The sequence below is a fragment of the Schistocerca gregaria genome, chromosome 4 (genome assembly GCF_023897955.1).
Source record: "Schistocerca gregaria isolate iqSchGreg1 chromosome 4, iqSchGreg1.2, whole genome shotgun sequence".
Lineage (NCBI taxonomy): Eukaryota > Metazoa > Arthropoda > Insecta > Orthoptera > Acrididae > Schistocerca > Schistocerca gregaria.
The window spans coordinates 571,357,290-571,378,607 of record NC_064923.1 but is presented as its reverse complement, the minus strand read 5'-3'; positions in this window follow the sequence as shown (position 1 = coordinate 571,378,607).

Sequence of the window (21,318 nt, the reverse complement as noted above, 5' to 3'; positions counted from 1 at the left end):
TCGGCGTTTTAGCGATACCCAAGGCATCAGGTGGAATCCCCCTCCCCTACTTCCTCATTCCTATCCTCGTAGGTCTCAAGTCTCTCAGCGATGGGTTCACTGACTTGTGGTGCTGCAGCTATTGTCAGAACAGTGAAGAACGCACAGAACTCTGAGGAGCAGCTAGAGGAAGCAAGAAGACATTACCGCATGGTTATGATCGAAGCAGCAGCCATCGGGAATGCACTATGCCTCAAACTGCACAAGAAAGGACAAGGTCTTTTCATAAATAAGAAAAAGCCCATGAGCTATCCTACTGGACAGACTGCTTACATATACAGATCTGCTCAAGTTTGTCAGGAAAAAAATCAGTATTCCAAGATTCCGTGGTGTGTTTATGTGCGATACATTACCGAAGACTATGTGGAAATCTGGAGATTGTGAATTTAGATATTGCTGTGGGACTGGGAACTCATTGGGTGGCATATGTTAAGAAAAACACAAAGAATGTCTACTATTTCGACTCATTTGGAGACGGGCAGCCACCACTGACTTAATACCTACTTATGCATCTAGTTTCTCCTAACGTTTATGTAGACGCATATATAAGAAGATGGATTGAGCATCGATCCGTCAGCTGAGGTTCAGATGCAATGTCGCATATGCTGCCTTTTTTCTTAAAAACAAACAAACAAACGGTCGTCGGAATTACGTGCGAATTACTTCCCACCTCTTGATTTAAGCAACAGGGAGTGAGTATTGTGCTGATCGGACAGGAGACTTACAATAGCATTCTCAATATCACAGGGACTAATAATAAACTAAATCTGGGAATTAATGGTGGAAAAAATTGTGGAAATAGAACCCTGTTTAAAATATTGTCGATTTAAAAGAAGTTTTAAAATGGCCTGGAAAAGGGGTTGCACTATCTGAAAACATCAATGCACTTAAATGTGAAACAAAGACAACGAGTGCAACGACTGGCGTTAACCAGAAAGGATCAATAGGATGGCTTCTAGGTTTCACAAAAAAGACAGGTTTTGAAGAAGAATCCAAATAAATACTACAGAACCGACTACTCAAAGGATATACTCCTGGCAATTCAGTCCGTGTCGAGTGTAGCATCGCAACACATTCTTATCTCAACAACTACTTGATTCACATAATTTACGGATTCTTCCCATCAGTGAGAACAGGGTATAAGATCGTTGAGACTCCTACCAACGCTATTTACCTTCCAGTAACAACGCAGGCTTTGGATTATCTGGAGGTGCGTATTGTGGAGCATGATAATCAGTTTCTCTATTTACCTGGTGAGGAATCATTCTCTGGCTACATCTAAAGCGGAACCAGCAGTGATCTTGAAGGCACAGAGACCTGGAAGTGGTGGCGGCCTTCAACCAGCTGGAATCTGTTGGAGGCGGAATCGGCGACTAATAATAACTTACCAAACTGGAAGCGTCGGCGGATAACTTCAACCATTCAGGGATTACAACAGCCCTGTATTGCCAACGAAAACAGGATGCAATTTGCAGTGCGGCACTTCACAACAGGACGGCAAGGTGATAACACATGAAGAGACCAGGTGAAAAATCTGTTTTTTTCCATAATTTAATAGACCAGCCAGTATAGTTTTAGCTGGTTTTACAGACATGGTCAAAAACCTGATGAGTCAAGAGATATTCTATCTTGTAAGCACGTGCAGGTGAAAAACATTATAAGTTCACGCAAAACAGGGGAATATCCTGACAAGTCCAGAGAATGCAACGATACAATTTTATGAGTTAATGATTTCCAGCCTGCGCAGGTCTGTTTTCACTAATGTTATAATTGTTTTATCATTGTTGCCACAGTCATTGTTGTGTATAAGTTGACCATTGTTGCTAGCTTTGTGAAGGAAGTTAGATCTAGCATTGTATTCTGTCGGTGTAAAATTAATGAGAAAGACAGTGACTCAGCTACTTGCGAAGAAAACTATAGAATGCCATCAAAGAAGCTGACAAAGAAAAGGAAGAAGTATGGTTGCGCTAGAGATGCCTCCAAACGTTCAAGATTGGAGTCACATGAAACAGGGGAACCATGTAAGTGCAAAAACAATTGTTTTGATATTGTCAGTGATGAAAATAAAAGGAATACTATTAATGACATGAACCACTTTCAAAATCACGATGAAATAAACCTCTGTTTGAGTGGTTTAATCACAGTGTTCCCTGGACAGCACGGGCATCCTAGAAGAGAAGAGCAGGAAGCAAAGTTTCGTGATGCATCATATAAATTCAGTATTTGTGTTATCATTAATGGAAGTGTCCAAGAAGTACATGTGTGAAAGCAAGTATTTATGTCGTTACATGGAATAAAAAAAGGGTAAGGTAGATCATTTACTGAAGAAACTTAAATCTGGAGACCAACCTCTATGAGATGGCCGAGGGAAACACGGATCCCCCCCCCCCACAGGGTTTCAAAGATGAAACACATGCAATAATAAGAGGGCACATTAAATCATTTAAAGGTCGCAACAGTAACTACAGTTTGACAAATTCATAAAAATTTACCTACCAGAGTCAATGAATATTAAAAAAAATGTTCCATATGTTCAAGGAGAAGTTTCAGGTTCAGAACGTGTCGTATGAAACATACCGCACTATAATCAGTACAGATTTCAAAATAAGTTTTGGATAACCACGATCTGATACTTGTGGCTCCTGTGATGAGTATCTAGCCAAGAAGAAAAATTTGGAGAAGGAACTGACTTTAACATCATCTGTTGAAAATAAAATAAGACTTCATTCCGAACTTCGAACTTCGATCCAATGAAATAACCCATGAATTGCATCTCAGAAAACAAAAAGTGTTCTATGACAGAAAAGAAAGGCAAAGATGGGATGTCAAGAAAATCCATCAAAGGTTGCAATTACGATGGACTATAGCAAAAACTTTCCTTGTCCAAATATAAAGACGAATGAAGTTTATTATAAACGACAGATTTCTGTATTTATATTCAATGTTCATGTTTTTGGCAACAGGGGACAGCTATTTTTACATGTATCCAGAGAGCACAGGACGAAAAGGAGCAGACAAAGTTTCATCGTTCCTTCATCATTTTGTGCACAATTTTCTAAATCCAGAAGACAGATATCTGGAGATCTTCTGTGACTCCTCCGGAGGGCAAAACAAGAATTCCACTGTTTTCAGATTCCTTCGCCATCTGATCCATACAGAAAAAAATTGGACTATGTAAAGATGACATTCCCCATAAGAGGTCATTCGTACCTCGAATGTGATAAAAATATTGGCACGAGAGACCAAACTCAGGAATGTCAAATTCCAAAGGACTGGTGTCAGGTTTTTCAGAATTCACGCACACAACCTTCGCCTTTTGTCATCATTGATGTTGAGGAGCAACCAGAGATAATCAAATACTGGACAGAGCATCTGGATAATACAATATACAAGAAAAAACTCCCTTTCCAGTCCAGGCCAATAAGAGAATTGGAAGTCACACGACACCATGCAGCACTGGTTCGGTATAGAGGAAGCTACAAAGGGGCATATGAACAAGCTTCATTACTTCTTCGTGGAAAGAAAGAGCAAGATTCCAGCCTGAAAGAAGGTAAGTTTAGCCTACCCTTGCTAAATATGAAGGTATAGTAATTCTTTTACAGCAATATGTCCTGAAAGTTTTTTTATTTATTGAAATAAGTATTATCTTAGTATTAGGGTTATAGCTATTTAAATTAAGGGATTCTGATTTTTTGCAGGTGACCTTAAAATATCTGCTGAGAAATACAGAGATTTACCAGACTTGAAAAGATTTTGCCATAGTGAAGTGCATGTGTATTTTGAACGTCTTTTGCATTAATCCACTATCCAAAAAAAAAAGGCTCTGAGCACTATGCGAACTTAACTTCTGAGGTCGCCAGTCACCTAGAACTTAGAACTAATTAAACCTAACTAACCTAAGGACATCACACACATCCATGCCCGAGGCAGGATTCGAACCTGCGACTGTAGCGGTCGCTCGGTTCCAGACTGTAGCGCCCAGAACCGCACGACCACTCCGGCCGGCCTACTATCTAAAAAGACGGGACCTGTTATACAAGATTATTAAATAATTATGTGAGATAATTTGTTGTGACATGAATTTAAAATCTTGTAGTTACCTGAAGTAAGTTGTGGAATTGTCACATTTTTCCCTCTGTACGACCAGCCTTCGTAATAAATTATTATTATTACTATTATTATTGTTAATCCTTTTCAGATGTGTATAATTTCAGCAGTACTCTTTCTCTGAAATACATATTAAGGTCTAAGAAGAAAATGAAGAATATAACTTGAAAAACTAAAATTTTATGAGTCTTGAAACTTTAAATTTCGTCTCCTGAAAAAAATAATAATTGTGGCTTATCAGGTTTTTCCCCTGGACTCTTCACATTCAAACTACGAATTTCTTAATTCAATGGGCCTGAAGCTGCACAATGGCATCATTCAGGATAACTAGCCATGTGGAATATGACGAGAGTGCCAGCAATACTTCTCGCATAAACCTTACACATCAACTACATCTAACAAGATTGATGAAATTAGAGTTTTCATTCAACAACAGGATGCTTAAACCCTCCCATGCAAGAGTTTCACTTATCTTCATGGATCATATACGAAAAGGGATGGCACTGATACGGTGGTATCAAACCTTACACGTAATGCTTTAGCGTTCATGTTTCATGAGATATGATATGAACTTAATGAGGTCGAGATGGACCGTATATGCAATGTCGGCATAACGTGAACTCTTAACGATTTAGAAACTGCTTGATGGTTCACTGATCAGCCAGCGAATAGAACAACGGAAGAGTATAAGAGATTTTCTGCATGTATATCTTTAAAATTACTTATGAGGACATTGAGGACATGTGGCGAATTGTTCTGAATGCTAAACAGGAACTTATTCTGGTAGAGAGTCCAACGGGTATCAACTCATATGTTCAAGCAGTTCAAGCATTATGAGATCACCATCAATAAAATAATATGGAAGATACCACACATCACAGTATTGGATGAGCAGCAGTTGAAGCTTTTAAAAGTACTGAATGCCAGTACATTTCTACCATTACCTTTCCATTCATGGGAAGCTTTCGAGTATCCAGTGCTACTGACTGCAAGCAGACAAACGTCGTCCGTTAAAACCTCCTCTCGACTGTAGACGCCCAGGTTCGTCATACTTGTGTTTCTGACCAATAGAAAAGGGAATATTGCAAATGTTTCTCCAAATTTGATAACTGCATGCCCAAGTCTACCTGCACTCTATCGATTTTTGTCCACCAAATCATGTGCTACAGCAAAGTCTCCCTGACTGACCACTAAATAATAGCAATACACACACACACACACACACACACACACACACACACATATATATATATATATATATATATATATATATATATATATATATTGCTATTATTTTCATGTGTGTGTGTGTGTGTGTGTGTGTACTACTTACAACAATATTCCTCCCGTTGCTGCCACTGTTGGACCTCTGCCTCCAACTGTTCCATAATTTGGTGAGTGTGCACTGAAACAATAATGCCGGCCGCTGTGGCCGAGCTGTTCTAGGCGCTTCAGTCGGGAACCGCGTGACCGCTACAGTCGCAGGTTCGAATCCTGCCTTGGGTGTGGATGTGTGTGATGTCCTTTGGTTGGTCAGGTTTAAGTAGTTATAAGTTCTAGGGGAATGATGACCTCAGATGTTAAGTCCCATAGTGCTCACAGCCATTTGAACCTTTTTTTTAACAGTAATACAAAGTATATTCAATACTATGAAATTCTTAGGGTATAGGGACAAGGTTACAGTAGGTGACTCGAAACTGTACTTTCCAGATAATTCCTGTTGCCTTGAGTGTTTGCCACCACTGGCATTGCCACTGCTGCTCGATGCCACTGATTGCTTCATTTATATTTTTTTTTCAAATAAACCACTAGCACACACTCATGAGCAACAACAACATAATCGAGCTGACCCCACTGTGGACAACAGCAGAATGATGCCAGGGGTGGAGGGGGTAAGGTTATGTACCTTCACTGATTCGGCTTTAGCCAATAGGAATGCAATATTCTGAGGAGGAATATCTGCATGTTTGGACAAGTTGCTTCTTAGGTTATTTAGGTTTAAGTAGTTGATGACCTCAGCAGTTAAGTCCCATAGTGCTCAGAGCCATTTGAACCATTTATAGATATTTCCCCTATCTCCATACGTCCATGTTGTAGTATCCCAGCTCAACTGTGAGACGACACATGGATGCTACGATGATGTAAATAAGATTTCATTCAGATGGAACTCTTGGTGAACACAATTATGTTAACTTTTGTCAAACATGCGCCACTGCACTGTGGGTTATGCAGAATGTTCAAAGAATGACACCAGCTTACAAAAGAAAGGTTCCTTTTGATAGCAGGTGTAAGTGAACAAGAAACTGGCTACAAATTACAGAAGAGAACATTCTTTGCCTATCACTAGACATACTAGGACTGGAGTCCACCATCAAATGCCTGAACTGCGAGCTCCATAACACGGGAAATGAGGAGACGTAGTGAAAAGAGATCGACTGTGGATTATAAAAACTAAAATTTGACTGACTGACGAACAAGCTCCATATAGGTTGAGGTGCAAGATGTTTCGTTTCTCTGTAGTCTATCCGGTCTCCCCTTCGGTAGCGCCCACAAACAATTTCAGAAGAATTCATGCTGTTCGTCAGTTACAATAGTTACAATGATTGATATGTAGCTTTCTGTCAGTGGTTAATGCTATCTGAAATGCCAAAGGGGGGGGGGGGGACTCACTGACTGGTTATGGTCTGACAAGGTATGGTTCCACCTTAGTGGATATGTAAATGCACAGAATGTATGCATCTGGGCTATGAAAATTTTGCGCCTTCTGCATGCACAAACTTCTATTTGATGTGCAACGTCATGTATATCATGTTCTATAAATGTTCAGTGAACAGTGAGCACTTGACACAGATGCTACATCGGCATGTGAGCGCTCCATAGTAGACTAGACATGGTTTCAGGGCAATGCTATGGCTCATATCATCAACATGCTATATCCGGCTTGGTTCAGTGTTTTAAAAAATTAGTGGCTTTGAAGGGGTTTTGGCCCTCTCAGGCTTCTGCTTACAAAACTTACCTTTTCATATTTCTGAAACTGCTGAAAGAAATTGGATGATGTGTTGCTGAAATTCCTAAACAAATGTTAGAACATGTGTTTAACAACATGCCGTCTCATAACCATCAAACTTGGGCCTTTACCAGATACGATTAATCGAAAATGAAGACAGGATCCAAAAAAGGAGAAGTGGTATACACTTCTCCTCTTTGGATCCTGTCACAGAAATAGTTACTATACACGAGTGCTATATGGTGATGATCAATAAACTCCAGTGGTAGGCACTACAAAGAGGCATTGTGCATCACAGAGCGATTTATCATACAATATCCAAGACCATAAGTTCTGAGAAGAGTCAGGTAAAATGTTAATTCCTCTCCTATTCAGCTTGTGAAATGACCACTCCGAAAGATACAGAGAGATTATCGATAATTGTTCTTTCTGAGCACCATTTGCGAATGGAGTAGGGAAGGAAAATAATTATGATGGTACCACAAGTACCCTCTGCCAAACACTGTGAGGTGCCTTACGGAGTATAGATATTGCTGCAGCCTTGCGCTGAGGCCCTACTGCAGTACAGCCAGGTCTAGCAGGCTGCATAACCTGACAGACATCAACTGCAAATAAATAAAAATATGTTTATGGGCCAGGTTGAAGAAGACTTCACAGGGAAAGGAAGGGGAAAATCGCCACACTATTTTTCCAAAACCGATCATGCAACAGCAGGTGAGCTGGACATGTATTCGTCTGCCCTGCCAATATTTAAGAGGCAGCATGTCTCGAAGGAAGCAGAGTCGATTGTGGAACCAGTTCTGGTTACACTCTGCTTCTGCAAGTAACACTGCATCAAGAGAGTAACCACACCATCGTTACTGGGAAACCTCGATCGAGCATCTAGCACATCACCTACAAGTGTCTGATTTTGGATCTTGCGTGCAAGAGATCATTTAATCCTCTTATTATGGTTGGACTGTGTGCGTAGGTGATGGCTCAACTATATTTTAAATTCGGGCACAGTGCCTAGGTGATTCGTCACTCTGTTATTTTGGACTAGAAACAGAAATGATCAATTTCTTTTGGACTTTGTGTAATTCCTATTCTGACTCTTCACTAGTTCAACTGTATACAGTGTGTCTGTAATAAAGATTTTGATTTTTGTGAAGCTGACATCGGTAGTTATGTAGGCACCTGTGGTGAAACTGAAAATTCAGAACATGCATTACAGCATTCGGTGACTGCTGTTACAAAAATATAGATGTATTCACTTGAATCTCATAATGGTGGCCACTGTTAAGAACACTTGTACCTCGGCCTTCCACCGCAACGTAGCTTTACTGTTTGAATACTGGATCGAACAGCAACCGGCTCGGTAGCCGCCGTGTTGGCGGACCAGAGAACAGAGTTGGATGCCGGTGGGGGCTGGCTCTGCCTCTGCCATTGTAGTGGGACCGCATTGTGGCGGGGCGGCGTGCAGATAGCAGACCAGCGTCCAGCGGCCAGACCCAATAAAACTGTCGCCGCCGCTCGCGCTGGAATCCGCTCGGCTGTGCGACTTTCTCCCTCCAGGACAGGTAGTCGGGCTGCGTCTCTCTTCCTCTCCAGCATCCAGTCTCCAGGCAGCGTCTTCTGGAATGCTGTTCTGGAGACGCTGTCTGTTCCGCTGGTCTTCCCTCGTCCTCCCTTCTGTTTCTTTTCTTCCTGTCCGCCTTCACGAAGCACTCTTACGCCATCACGTAGCCTGCTAGCAAAACTACTCAATATAATCCTCTAAGGGGGTATGTTGCAAGACATTTCTTCCTATTCATCGAGTTACGTGTTTAAAACTGCTGCAGGATTTTTTGACGCAAACGTGCCCAAAAAAATGACATTTTCTGTTGAAGTATAGTTAACATCTACATTTACAGGTTCATTCTAAATGACTGACAGTGTTTAAAAGAACATAATTCACTGAGTACTGCAAGAAATAGATCCTATTGTACTCTGTGGGGGAGAGAGTGGCCCCTAGTCAGCTTTGTAATAGAAGTATACACTGGCGTAAAAAATCGCAGCAATGTAGAGTAATGAATTTTCAGGAATACGACAGTCTAGATAACATACTTAAGCCGGCCGTAATGACCGAGCGGTTCTAGGCGCTACAGTCTGGGGCCGCGCGACCGCTGCGGTCGCAGGTTCGAACCTGCCTCAGCATGGATGTGTTTGATGTCCTTAGGTTAGTTAGGTTTAAGTAGTTCTAAGTTATAGGGGACTGATGACCTCAGCAGTTAAATCATATAGTGTTCATAGTCATTTGAACCATTTTTTTTTAACATACTTAAGTCATTGACACTGTAAGGCTACAGGTTAATATGCGAGATAAGCCATTGCAGATGTGAAATGCTGGTACATTAGTAACAGGTGTAACTGCCAGAACGTTGAATACAAGCATACAAACGTGCTTGCATTGTGTTGTATAGGTACCGGATGTCAGTTACGAGGACGGAGTTCAATGGCTGTTACACTTGGTCTGTCAATATAAGGCGATTAACGCTCTTTGTAGATGGCGTTACAGTTCTCGTCCGATGGTGTCCAGGATCTGCTCCGTTGGAGACAGATCTGATGATCGAGCCAACATGTCGACACCTGTGGAGTATGTTTTGATTACAAGAGCGGTACGTTGGTGAGTGTTATTCTGTTGGAAAACACTTCTTGGAATGCTGTTCATGAATGGCAGCACAGCAGACCTCGTTCTAATTTGCAGTCAGGGTTCGTTGGATCACCACAAGAGTGGTCCTGCAGTCATACGAAATCGCACCCCAGACCATAACTCCAAGTATAGGTCCAGTGTGCCTAGATCGCCGACTGGTTGGTTGGGAACCCTCAACTGACCTCGTTCTAACCAATGCACGGTCAACACTGGCCCTGAGGCAGAACCAGCTTTAATTACGGAACATAAGAGACCTCCGCACTGACCCCCTCCCCAAATGAACTCTCGCTTGACACCACTGAAGTGGCAAATGGCGTTTGTTTGGGGTCAGTGGACTGCACTCTACGGGGCGTTTGGCTCGGAGCCGTCCTTGAAGTAACCGATTGTCTTCCCTCTCGGAAGTGCCACGTGGCCGTCCGGAGCCCGATCTTCTAGTGACCGTACATTCTTGTGTACACCACTACCAGCAATCACATACAGTGGCTGCAGTCCTGCAAAGTCTTTCTGCAGTATCGTGGCTGTATTGCATGACATCATTGAAGCTCAGTGGGGTGCCGATAGCGGTTGCTTTGTCGACTTAAAGGCATTCTTGACTGACATCAACTCCACACGTCCAGTCTCAAAGGTAACTGACGCTCACTGTGTATTTAAAGCAAACCTGATTTGCATCCCCACAGGCGCAAAATTCTGAGAGACATTTTCGTTTATGTTGCACAACTCCTACTTGGTGTTGCGATTCTTTTTCATCGGTGTATTTTCTTATTACATTTATTTTTCTTATTACATTTTGAAATGATTGAATTCACTTTTAACTTGCTGCAGTCTTTTCCTGAAACTACAAAGATTTCTCCAGAAAAATAAGGTTTTCTAGGTGTGAAAAAGTGTTGTACTACTGGGAACAAATGTTCCAATGAAATTTCAGACTTTGTCAATAAAGAAAATCTTGCCAATAATGTATTTGCTAGTTTATGTTTTACATTGTTACTCTACCATGTCACAATTATTAAAAAGTGAAATCAAATTACGTTCAACCATTATCAAAAATCTGTTACAAGTTAAACATATTTTGAAATATAAGCTATTGAAAACTAACACAAATTTTCTTATTCACGTGAGGCAAAATCGGTAGGACATTAAAAAAATCATTTGCAGGTACCATACGTTCAATGGTAGAAAACCTTCGGTTTCAAGTTACAAGGGGGTGCACTACCGACGAAGTAGACGAAGTATGGCTTCACAGTCCACACATTGTGTTAAACAAACTTCGTCCAGAAACGCCTCGGAGCGCCCAACGGCACCGACCGACCGCCGCGTCGTCCTCGGGCTACAGGCGTCACTGAATGTGCATATGGCGAGGCATGGCGTCAGCACACCGTCCTCCCGGCCGTTGTCATTTTACGAGACCGGAGCCGCTACTGCGCAGCCAAGCACCCCCTCAATTTGCCTCACAAGGGCTGAGTGCACCCCGCTTGCCAACAGCGCTCGGCAGACCCGACTATTACCTATCGAGATGCTAGCCATGCCCGACAGGAGTTAATTTCCACGATCCGACGGGAACCAGTCTTACAATTGCGGCAAGGCTGGTGGCTACGCGTTATATAACTAGTTTGAAAGAGATAGGATGATTCTAGAAGGACTTTACTACTTTACTTACTTACATACTGTTCGTTACTGCGAACGCTTATACAGGTAACGGAAGCGTCATCTTGTAGTAAGTCATCCGATACATTCGCTTTCACTTTGACTTCCACGTTAAATAGTCCATCAACGCATCTTCCATTGGTCGTACAGGAAACGCCCATCTGACGTGAATTTCTTGCCACACTTGATTCAGTATATCTGGCGTCACTTACACAAATTTAGTCTGCATGGCTTCATGTGGAATCTTTTACGTAAAATTCTGCAAGTAGTTGACTGAGAAACTCCAAGCTCTCGCGGCGCGCGATACATCAATCTCCTGGCCCTGCGAGCAAAACTCTCTCACTCGCTTGACAACGGAAACAGAAGTTTATTAAATGAATTCGAAATTGCGAATGAGAATGTCCATCAGCTGCAGAATGGAATGACGACAATGAAAATTTGTGCCTGACTCGGACTCGAACCCGGATTCCCCGCTCATCGCGAGCTGCCGCCTTACCGTTTTTTCTTATATTATAAGAGTGACTTGGTACTATCTTGAAATTTCAGTAGGCCGTATTCAAATCATCATGTAATATAAGCTGTAAATCGGAGAAAAAATTATTTATGATAACAATATAAGAAATAAGAAGAAAGGAAAAAAACGAGAACATATTCGACAAACCAGCACCAGGCTCATGATATGTACAACAATTTTCTTATAGTTTTTTTATATTTTAATAGGTTTTTAATTTTTTATATATAGATGAAGTACATATACACATGAGCATATGCAATCCTTGCAATCAGATTCGAATTATACACACACACACACACACACACACACACATATATATATATATATATATATATATATATATATATATATATATATATATATATATATATATTGGTCGTACAGGACATGCCCCTCTGACGTGAATTTCTTGCCACATTTCATTCAGTATATCTAGCGACGCTTCAATTTGTATATAGAATCAAAAAATTCCAATCTGATTGCAAGAATTGTATATGCTCATGTATATATGTACTTCATCTATACACATTTTACGATGGATGCGGAGCGATACTGACTCAAAACACATAACAAAACGAGCAGGGAAAGTAGGAGAGAACAAACCGAAGCAAATCAAAGGGAACATAAATAAAAAAGAAAACACCAGCCATCAGAAAAATGAAATTAACCGACACCTTGCCGATGGTAAACAAGATTCAACATGTTGCTGAAGAGGTCTCAATATCGAGGCATTCGCAACCATGTCCAGTAGACCGTGATCATGTACTGCCTGAAGTTCATGTGTTTTTCCCAATCGCATTCTACAACATAAGTAATGAAATGTCCCAGCAACCACAAACCGGTATGGGCTTTAGACCGTCGTAAGAAGGCAGAATCTGGGCTCAATATGATGTAACTCTCTCCTCCCGCATAGGCCATGAAGGCCCAGCGGTACCGACTGGCCGTCGTGTCATCCTCAGCCCACAGGCGTCACTGGATGCGGATATGGGGAGGCATGTGTTCAGCACACCGCCCTCCCGCCCGTACGTCAGATTCCGAGACCAGAGCCGCTACTTCTCAATCAAGTAGCTCCTCAGTTTGACTCACTAGGGCTGCGTGCACCCCGCATGCCAATAGCGCTCGGTGGACCCATCCAAGTGCTAGCCCAGCCTGACAGCTCTTAACTTCGGTGATCTGACGGGAACCGGTGTTACCACTGCGACAAGGCCGTTGGCGCAATATGATGTCCGTAGTGTGTAAGGTCTCAGAAGATCTAGTAAGCAGGGCCAATTGCTTTGGCTATCCATGCACCACTCACAGCCAAACCCAAAGTTCCATGTCTCTTCAAACATAGTAGTGGTAGTAGTAGTAGTAGTAGTAGAGGGGTTTTGGGCGCACGACAGCAATGTCTTCAGCGCCCGTTCAGTAACTTAGTGAGACGGGTGTCAAGAAAAATCCCAGAACAGGAATATAAAACGGAACAGAAAACATGGGTAACAATCGTCGAAAAACATGTGCTCACCCACACCAAAGCGTGGGATGAAGCAGAGCGTCAGCAGTAAAACATGGACAACACAGGAAGAAAATGATAGAGGAAGCTAAAACAATGTAGCAGATGGAAGTGGCTGGCTGACCGCAAGGAAAAAAGGGGAGGAGTCAGCCACTCTGCAATACACTAAAACCTACAGCCTAAAATTTTAGGCCAGAGTCCAGACACATCACAAAACTTAAAAACCCTAGACACACACGCCTCATCATTAGCTAAAACAGAAGGCAGATCCCCATCAACTTGTGCTTCTGCCTGTGCATCACGGTATAAAATGCAGTCTGTTAAAATGTGCCGGACTGAGATGTGCACACCACAAGCATCACAAAACGGTGGATAATCCCGCCGTAATAAAGAGCTATGTGTGAGAGGACAGTGCCCGATCCGAAGACGTGTGAGGGCCACCTCCTCCCGCCTGAGCAACCGGCAGGAGGAACGCCACGGCCGAGTGGTTGACTTCTTCAAACATACGTCTACGACCTGTTCTCGTACATCAATCATGAATATTCTTGTACAGGTCAGTCGTTGTACTTGAAAGTCGGTTGCCCGGTATCGGCAGATAAATACGATATTTCAGTCCCTGTGTTATTCTGACGAAGATGCAAAGTTCCTTGAAATCAGAGTAACACAGGCACTGCAATATCGTATCGAATCAGAAGTTCGTGGGCCACCAGGAAATTAGTTATAACAAATACTATGACCTATTACAACGAAATTATGATGTCAGGACTAAACTGTAGGGCTATTAGGAGGTTCCTTATTTCAAGGGGTCCGAAATTGTTGAACCCTTATATCTGACATTGGTTCGACCAGGCAAAATACGCAACGAGCACGTTAAGATCATGTGAAGTCTGCAATTTTGATTTTAGACTTTCTGTCGTTTCTAGTGGCGGAATTCGGTACTACAGCTATAAGTGAATGAATGTTCTGCTACAGGATAGCACCTTAACCACATGATTTTCAATTTTCTGCCGTTCCCATTGGGGGAGTACAGTACTTCAACAATAAGTGAATGAAACTTGAAGTGTTTTGCTACAAGACTGCACCTCAGCGACATGGCTAAGTCGTGCCAATAAAATTCTGTATGTATATGAAGTTGTTAAGTTCTATTAGAATCACCCGATGTATCTAGAATTTTACTTACCATGAAATTCTTTAACTCCAGAATTAACATTATCTTCCATTAAGCCTTAATATATTTCACTGAGGTGATGAAAGTCATGAGGTAGCGATATGCACATATACAGATGGATGTAGTATCGCATACACAAGGTTAGAAAGGGTACTGGCGGAGTTGTCATTTGTGCTCAGGTGTTTCACGTGAAAAGGATTCCGAAGTGATTAGGGCCTGACGAGGAGGAGTAACAGACTTTGAACGTGCGCTGGTAGTTAGAGCTAGACACATGGGACATTACATTTCGAAAATCGTTAAGGAATTCAATATTCCGGGACCCACAGTGTCACGACTGCGCCAGGAATACCACCGACAATCCTGTGGCCGATACCCTACACTTAACGACCGAGAGCAGCGTCGTTTGCATAGAGTTGTCAGTGCTAACAGACAAGCAGCACTGCCTGAAATAAGCGCAGAAATCAGTTTGGGACGTAGGATGATCGTATCCGTCAGGACAGTTTGGCGCAAATTGGCGTTAATGGGCTACAGCAGCAGAGGACCGATGCAAATGTCTTTGCTAACAACACGATATCGCCCGCAGCGCCTCTCCTGGACACGTCACCATATCGGTTGGACCCTAGACGATTTGAAAACCGTGGCCCGGTCAGATGAGTCCCGATTTCAGTCAGTTGGTTAATTTGGTGTAGGGGACCAAACAGCGAGGTCATCAGTCCCATCAGATTGGGGAAGGATGGGGTAGGAAGTCGACTGTGCTCTTTCAAAGGAACCATCCCTGCATTTGCATGAAGCGATCTAGGGACATCACGGAAAACCGAAATCAGGGTATCCGAACGCAAGTTTGAACCGTCATCCTCCTGAATGGGATTCTAGTGTGTTAACCTCTGCGCCACGTCCCTTGGTCCCCATTTTTAGTCCTTAACAGCTGATAGTGGGGTTCGAGTGTGGCGCAGACCCCACGCAGCCGTGGACCCCAGTTGTCAACAAGGCACTGTGCAAGCTGGTAGTGGCTCTGTAATGGTGTGGACTGTGTTTACACGGAACGGACTGGGTCTTGGCTGGAAATGATTATGTTCCTCTACTTGGACGCCTTTGCGTCCATTCACCAACTTCATGTTCCCATATAACGATGGAGTTTTTACGGATAACAATGCTTCATGTCACTGGCCACAGTGCGATTGGTTTGAAGAACATTCTGGACAATTCGAGCGAAAGACTTGGACACCCAGATTGCAGCACGTGGATCCCAATGAACATTTCTGGGACATAATCGAGAAGTCAGTTCGTGCACAAAATTCTGCATTGGCAACACTTTCGCAATTAAGGACGACTATAGAGGCAGTACGACTCAGTATTTCTGCAGGGAACTTCCAACGACTTGTTGAATCCATATCACGTCGATTGTTGTACAACTCTTGGAAAAAGGAGGTCCGACGTGATATTAGAAGGTATTCCATGACTTTTCTCAGTTCAGTGTATGCAGAACTTAAAAGTATAGAACCAAAAATATTTAAAAACACTGTACTAAACATAAACTTATGTCTCACAACAAGAAACGGTACAAAATTCCGGAAATTGCTTGTGGCTGTCTCTAGCACACTTACCTTCAAGTGGTTATAAAATCAGTCACTAATTTAGACACTGATCAGGAACCGTTAAGTGTTCCTAGGTAGACTATCCTCGAGGTCAAACACTCTCTTCTGTTGTAACTCACAAATATTTTATAAGTAATTTAGGAAAGTTTGTTATTGCGTACATTAAAATGATCAATGTGTACGCCCTTCGTCACTTGACACACATCATGCAATAAATAGTCCAACTCTTCCCGTACTCACCACCACATGTCAGTGGTATTGGTAAGGTAGACGGTTCAGATGCGCTGCTTCAGTTGCAGAATATTTAACAGTAGGACTGACAAAGCCTTCATCTTTAACGTACCGATCACGGAGGAACAATGAAGTGTCCGGTCGATGGACGTGGCGGTCCGGGTACGAACGTCTCATTGTCGTCAGTCTCGCGTTTGATTCATCACTGTGGTTGCAGGTATCCATAGAGCGTGCCATACGGCAAAAATTATTTTGTGCTTCCGCTTCCCACCATTCAAATACAGTCTGAGTTATGTAAATTGGTTGCAAATTGATTTTCATACAGGTATCGATGGAAAATGTAAAGTTGTAAACTTTGGCAGCCGGTGGATGAATGTGTGGTGCTGCAACGCAATTTCGCCATGAAGTTGGCTAGGATGGAAAACACATGTCGATACCAGGACATAAAGACTTTGCGAATTTCATTCCGTGTACTCACTTGGACAAATTAGTTCAAATGACTCTAAGCACTATGGGACTTAACATCTGAGGTCATCAGTCCCCTAGAACTTAGAACTACTTAAACCTAACTAACCTAAGGACATCACACACGTCCATGCCCGAGGCAGGATTCGGGCCTACTACCGTAGCAGTCGCGCGGTACCAGACTGAAGCGCCTAGAACCGCTCAGCCACTCACTTGGACAGTAACTATGCCTCGCAGACTGGTGAGTGAACAATATACGCTGATGCTAGCATTTGAGAGGGGATGTGCAGCTGGGACAAGAAATCCAATTGGGGTAATCGGTGAATCGCTCAACATTTGAATATGACCAATGTAACTATTCAACGATGTTCGAAGCAATGAATGAATGATGGCCACACACAGCGATATGAAGGAAATGGTCGACCTAGGGACTTGAGAATAGAGCAATCGTCAGAGAAGCACCCACAGACCCGGATTTATCATTATCATCGTTCTGACATGGAACTAGTGCTTCAATGACCTCAAGGACCATTAGTGCGCGGCTCACAGAAAGGAGGTTGAGCTCATGGCACCGCTTGTGCTGACCAGTATTTGACGTCTGTACACCATGACGCCTGTTTGCAGTTTTGTCCGGCACATTCGGCCTGGAATCTGAATAACTGGAGTAAAACAGTGATGAGACCTGCTTCGAATTCAGGCCCGATAACCAGCAAGTACGTTTTCGGAGACGCTCGAGACAGTGGTGGGATGCCAAGCTGACTGTTGCCCTCCAAACAGCTCAACAGAAAGGTGTGACGGTCAGGGGTGCCATTTCATTTCATAGCAGGATCCCTTTATTTATCATCTGCGGCATTCTTACAGCACACCTGTTCGTTGACGATATTCTGTGCCCTATTTTGTTGCCCTTCATGTCAAGCCATCCTAGGCTTATATTTCAACAAGATAATGCCTGCCTGGACACGGCAGGATTTCTACTGCTTGTCTTCGTCAGCAGTAGGGTAATGGCGGTACCAACGCAATTTCGATATCATATTGATATTCAAAATTAATTAAATTGATCAATTAATAACAGACCCCCCCACCCCCACCCCCCGATGACATCATGTGTTTTCCCCAACCAGCACGTGGCCAACTGTCCCCTACCCTCCCCACCCCTGCCAATCCCTCCCCATCCCCATCTACCATATCGGCGGGTATTTCGAATTTTGGTGGGAATTTCTTTGTCCTATGGCTGTGCTGATATCCCACGCTGCTACACAAGAAGTGCCTAAATCACAATACAGCTCAAAAAGTTACGATTCCATACACCTCGTGTTATCGTTCTGGGAAAACATTTCACAATACCACACGAAACTAGTGACAGACGTTCTCAAACTCTACGCTGGCCAACACCAACATGTCGTCAGCTGAACTTATATCGGCCAAAAATGAAGATAGTACCTTTCATTCCAGCTTTTCCCCCTTCAGCTTGTAGGTGAAGAGACCATTCTAAATAGAGTATGAGTACGTCTGCCATTAGGTTCGAGTGGAATTGTGATTTTTTTTCCCCTGCAGCATGGCACCAGTTGTATGACATCGTCAATCTTGAGCTGTATTGAGATTTTAGGCACTTCTTGCGTAGCGCTATGCACACAGGTATGTAATTAGGACCGATCTTTATGGTTAACTACATAATTATGACCAATATCTATTTCAGTTTCCCAACCAAAATAAATAGAGCACACTATCCTAACCTTCCTCTGCCGCATCTGGACACTCTTGGGGGAGGGGGGGGGGGATGCACTTAGGCTTTCTGCACAGAAGGAGCAGGCTTTGAATCTCGGAAAGGGCATCACTATTTTAATTTCCCGCTAATTCCCGGGTGGAGGGTTGGGTGGGACGTCAGCACAGCCCTAAGACAAGGAAATTCCCATCAGAACTCGAAATTCCCATCAGAACTCGAAATTCCCATCAGAACTCGAAATTCCCACCAAAAATTCGGAATTCGCGCCAAAATTGGGAACTACTGCTAATAGAATAGGTGGGTAAGGGGAAGGGAGATGGATCGAGATGGGAGTGTGTAGGGACCCACGTGCCAGCCGAGGAAAACACATGATGTCATCTGGGGCATGGGGGTGGTATTGGTTGGGTCCGGCGTAATTAGTTGATCAATTTAATTAATTTCAATATCAATTTCATCTCAAAATTACACTCTTGCAGCCCTTAAACTATTACTGTTAAGTTATCTATAGATTTCCAGCACATCTATCATAGTGCAGAATTTATTATTATGACTGGCCATCTTTCCCTATATGGGAGCATGGACTCGTTCAAAGAATAAAGTCGGAGATTGAAAGACCTCCCCAACCAACCGCAACTGCAACACGACTACCGATTTAACCTGCAACTGACCAGAAGTAGGATGGTACTATACCTGCTACACCCTATGTCTCGTGAAAGAACAGAGCGAGCTGAGTTCAACACTGTTCTGCAACAATCTTACTCACGACACCCATCTCCAGAGGCATGCTTGTCGAGGAGGTTAGCATCGCTTATTAGCAGCTCGTAGTAGACGTGAGGTGATACAACAAACAATTAAGATGAAATGTGTGCTTTATACATGATGGGGTTCGAGGCGGATGGAGCTTGAAACATTTTACGCAAATCAACTGTGTTATCAATTCTGGAGTATTATTTCAGTGTCTCGAGTCAGTACCAAGAAGGTACCGGCATGATAGAAAAGATTGTAGAGCTTCAACGCACACAGTCCTAAGGCTACACGGTTCTGTACCAAAAAACGCTATGTTAGTCATGCAGAACGGCTGACCTACAGCCACTCTGCAAATTTTCTACACCAGTCACTATGGCGACAAACTTTAAAATGATAAATCTACTTCCTTCTACACTATTTTGGTGTCCTAAGAAGATACCGAGCTGTTACCGAGTACGAAGGTATCGTCAATGTATATTCATCACTCGAACTGCTTATAAATCAACGAGGTCGAAGTTGGGAGTAAGCTGTTCTGTCTGCACCTAAAAAAGGTATACTTTTAGACCCACATGGTTTCAAAATATTTGTCGTGCAGAATGCAACGCTCTTAATGCTGTAATGCATGATGTACAGTATATGTCCAACATCTAACATAAAACCAATCTGCAAGTTTTCTACCTCAATCACTATGGCGACAAACTTTAAGATGAAAAAACTGCTTCCTTCTGCATTGTCCTAGGAAGTGGCCGAGCAGTTCCTCACTGTGAGGATATCGTCGCTATATATAGACCACTCGAACTGCTTAGAAACAAACTAAAACGAAGTTGCGAGACTGTTATCCTGTCTCTTACGTGAGTCTTTTTACGTCATAAACATACATAACCTAAATCACATTTCTCGCATCATTCCTGCTTATTAGTAGTAGTAGCGGCTTTGACGGATGCAGTTATAAATAGACCGATAAAAAACGACGTGAATATTTTCTATAATTAATACACTGAGTTATCACCCACGTCTTCTACATGAAAATGCACACGAAGAAACAGCGACTTCTTATGATGAAGTAAGCACCACGGTCAGTAGCCAAAGTAAATGTAAGAGTCTTTCTTATCGCTGATTATAGTAGCATCGCCACTGCCCTGGGAGCTTGTTTTGCTCATGTGTAATATTATATAGCAATTTCGTTCTAAGTCCACATCTCTAGAATACACCCTCCCCACGCTATTATTGCATATATATGTGACATCACTCCACTCTCCTACTGAACACACGAGGGAATGGCTTAAGTCTGTTAAACACATTCGTTCTTCTCCTTAATACACTCCTGGAAATATCTGTCAGATGAATCACTATAGAGCACCAACCTCTGCGGTTTGGTCATCTGTATTTGGCGGCAGTGCTGTAATTTCTTTTTCACATTGTTCTAAGTCACAAAATAACGGAAAGAGGGGGCGGGGAGACAGATGCAGAGTGTATCTCACAATCGACAGTAAAAAATTATACAGATTTTGGTCATAAAAGTAATAGAAAATCGACGGTGCCAACTTTCATGGAAACAGGACATTTATTATCATCGCAATTGTGATTTCTTTTTCAACAGATGCTCCCTTATAAGAAATTCACTGACGTTAAATACAACTGTTACAGTGAAGTGTTTTCTCTCTCAGAACTGGCAGTGTTTATGGGGGTATGCTGGTGGCATAGGGGCGGCATGCTGGTGGTTTGGGAATCCAGAGCAGCACTTTAAGATAAAAAAAAAACTCTAGGTTCGGATAGCTGTCATTTATCTCGCTTGTTTCTATGGCCCACCAGCATCGCAGCCTATTGTGTAAGTCAGTGTCGATAGTGCAGACTACCCCTAGCCACGTATTCCACAGGGGATGCTGGTCAAAGGCACTGTCCACTTGCTGGGAGGCTGGGG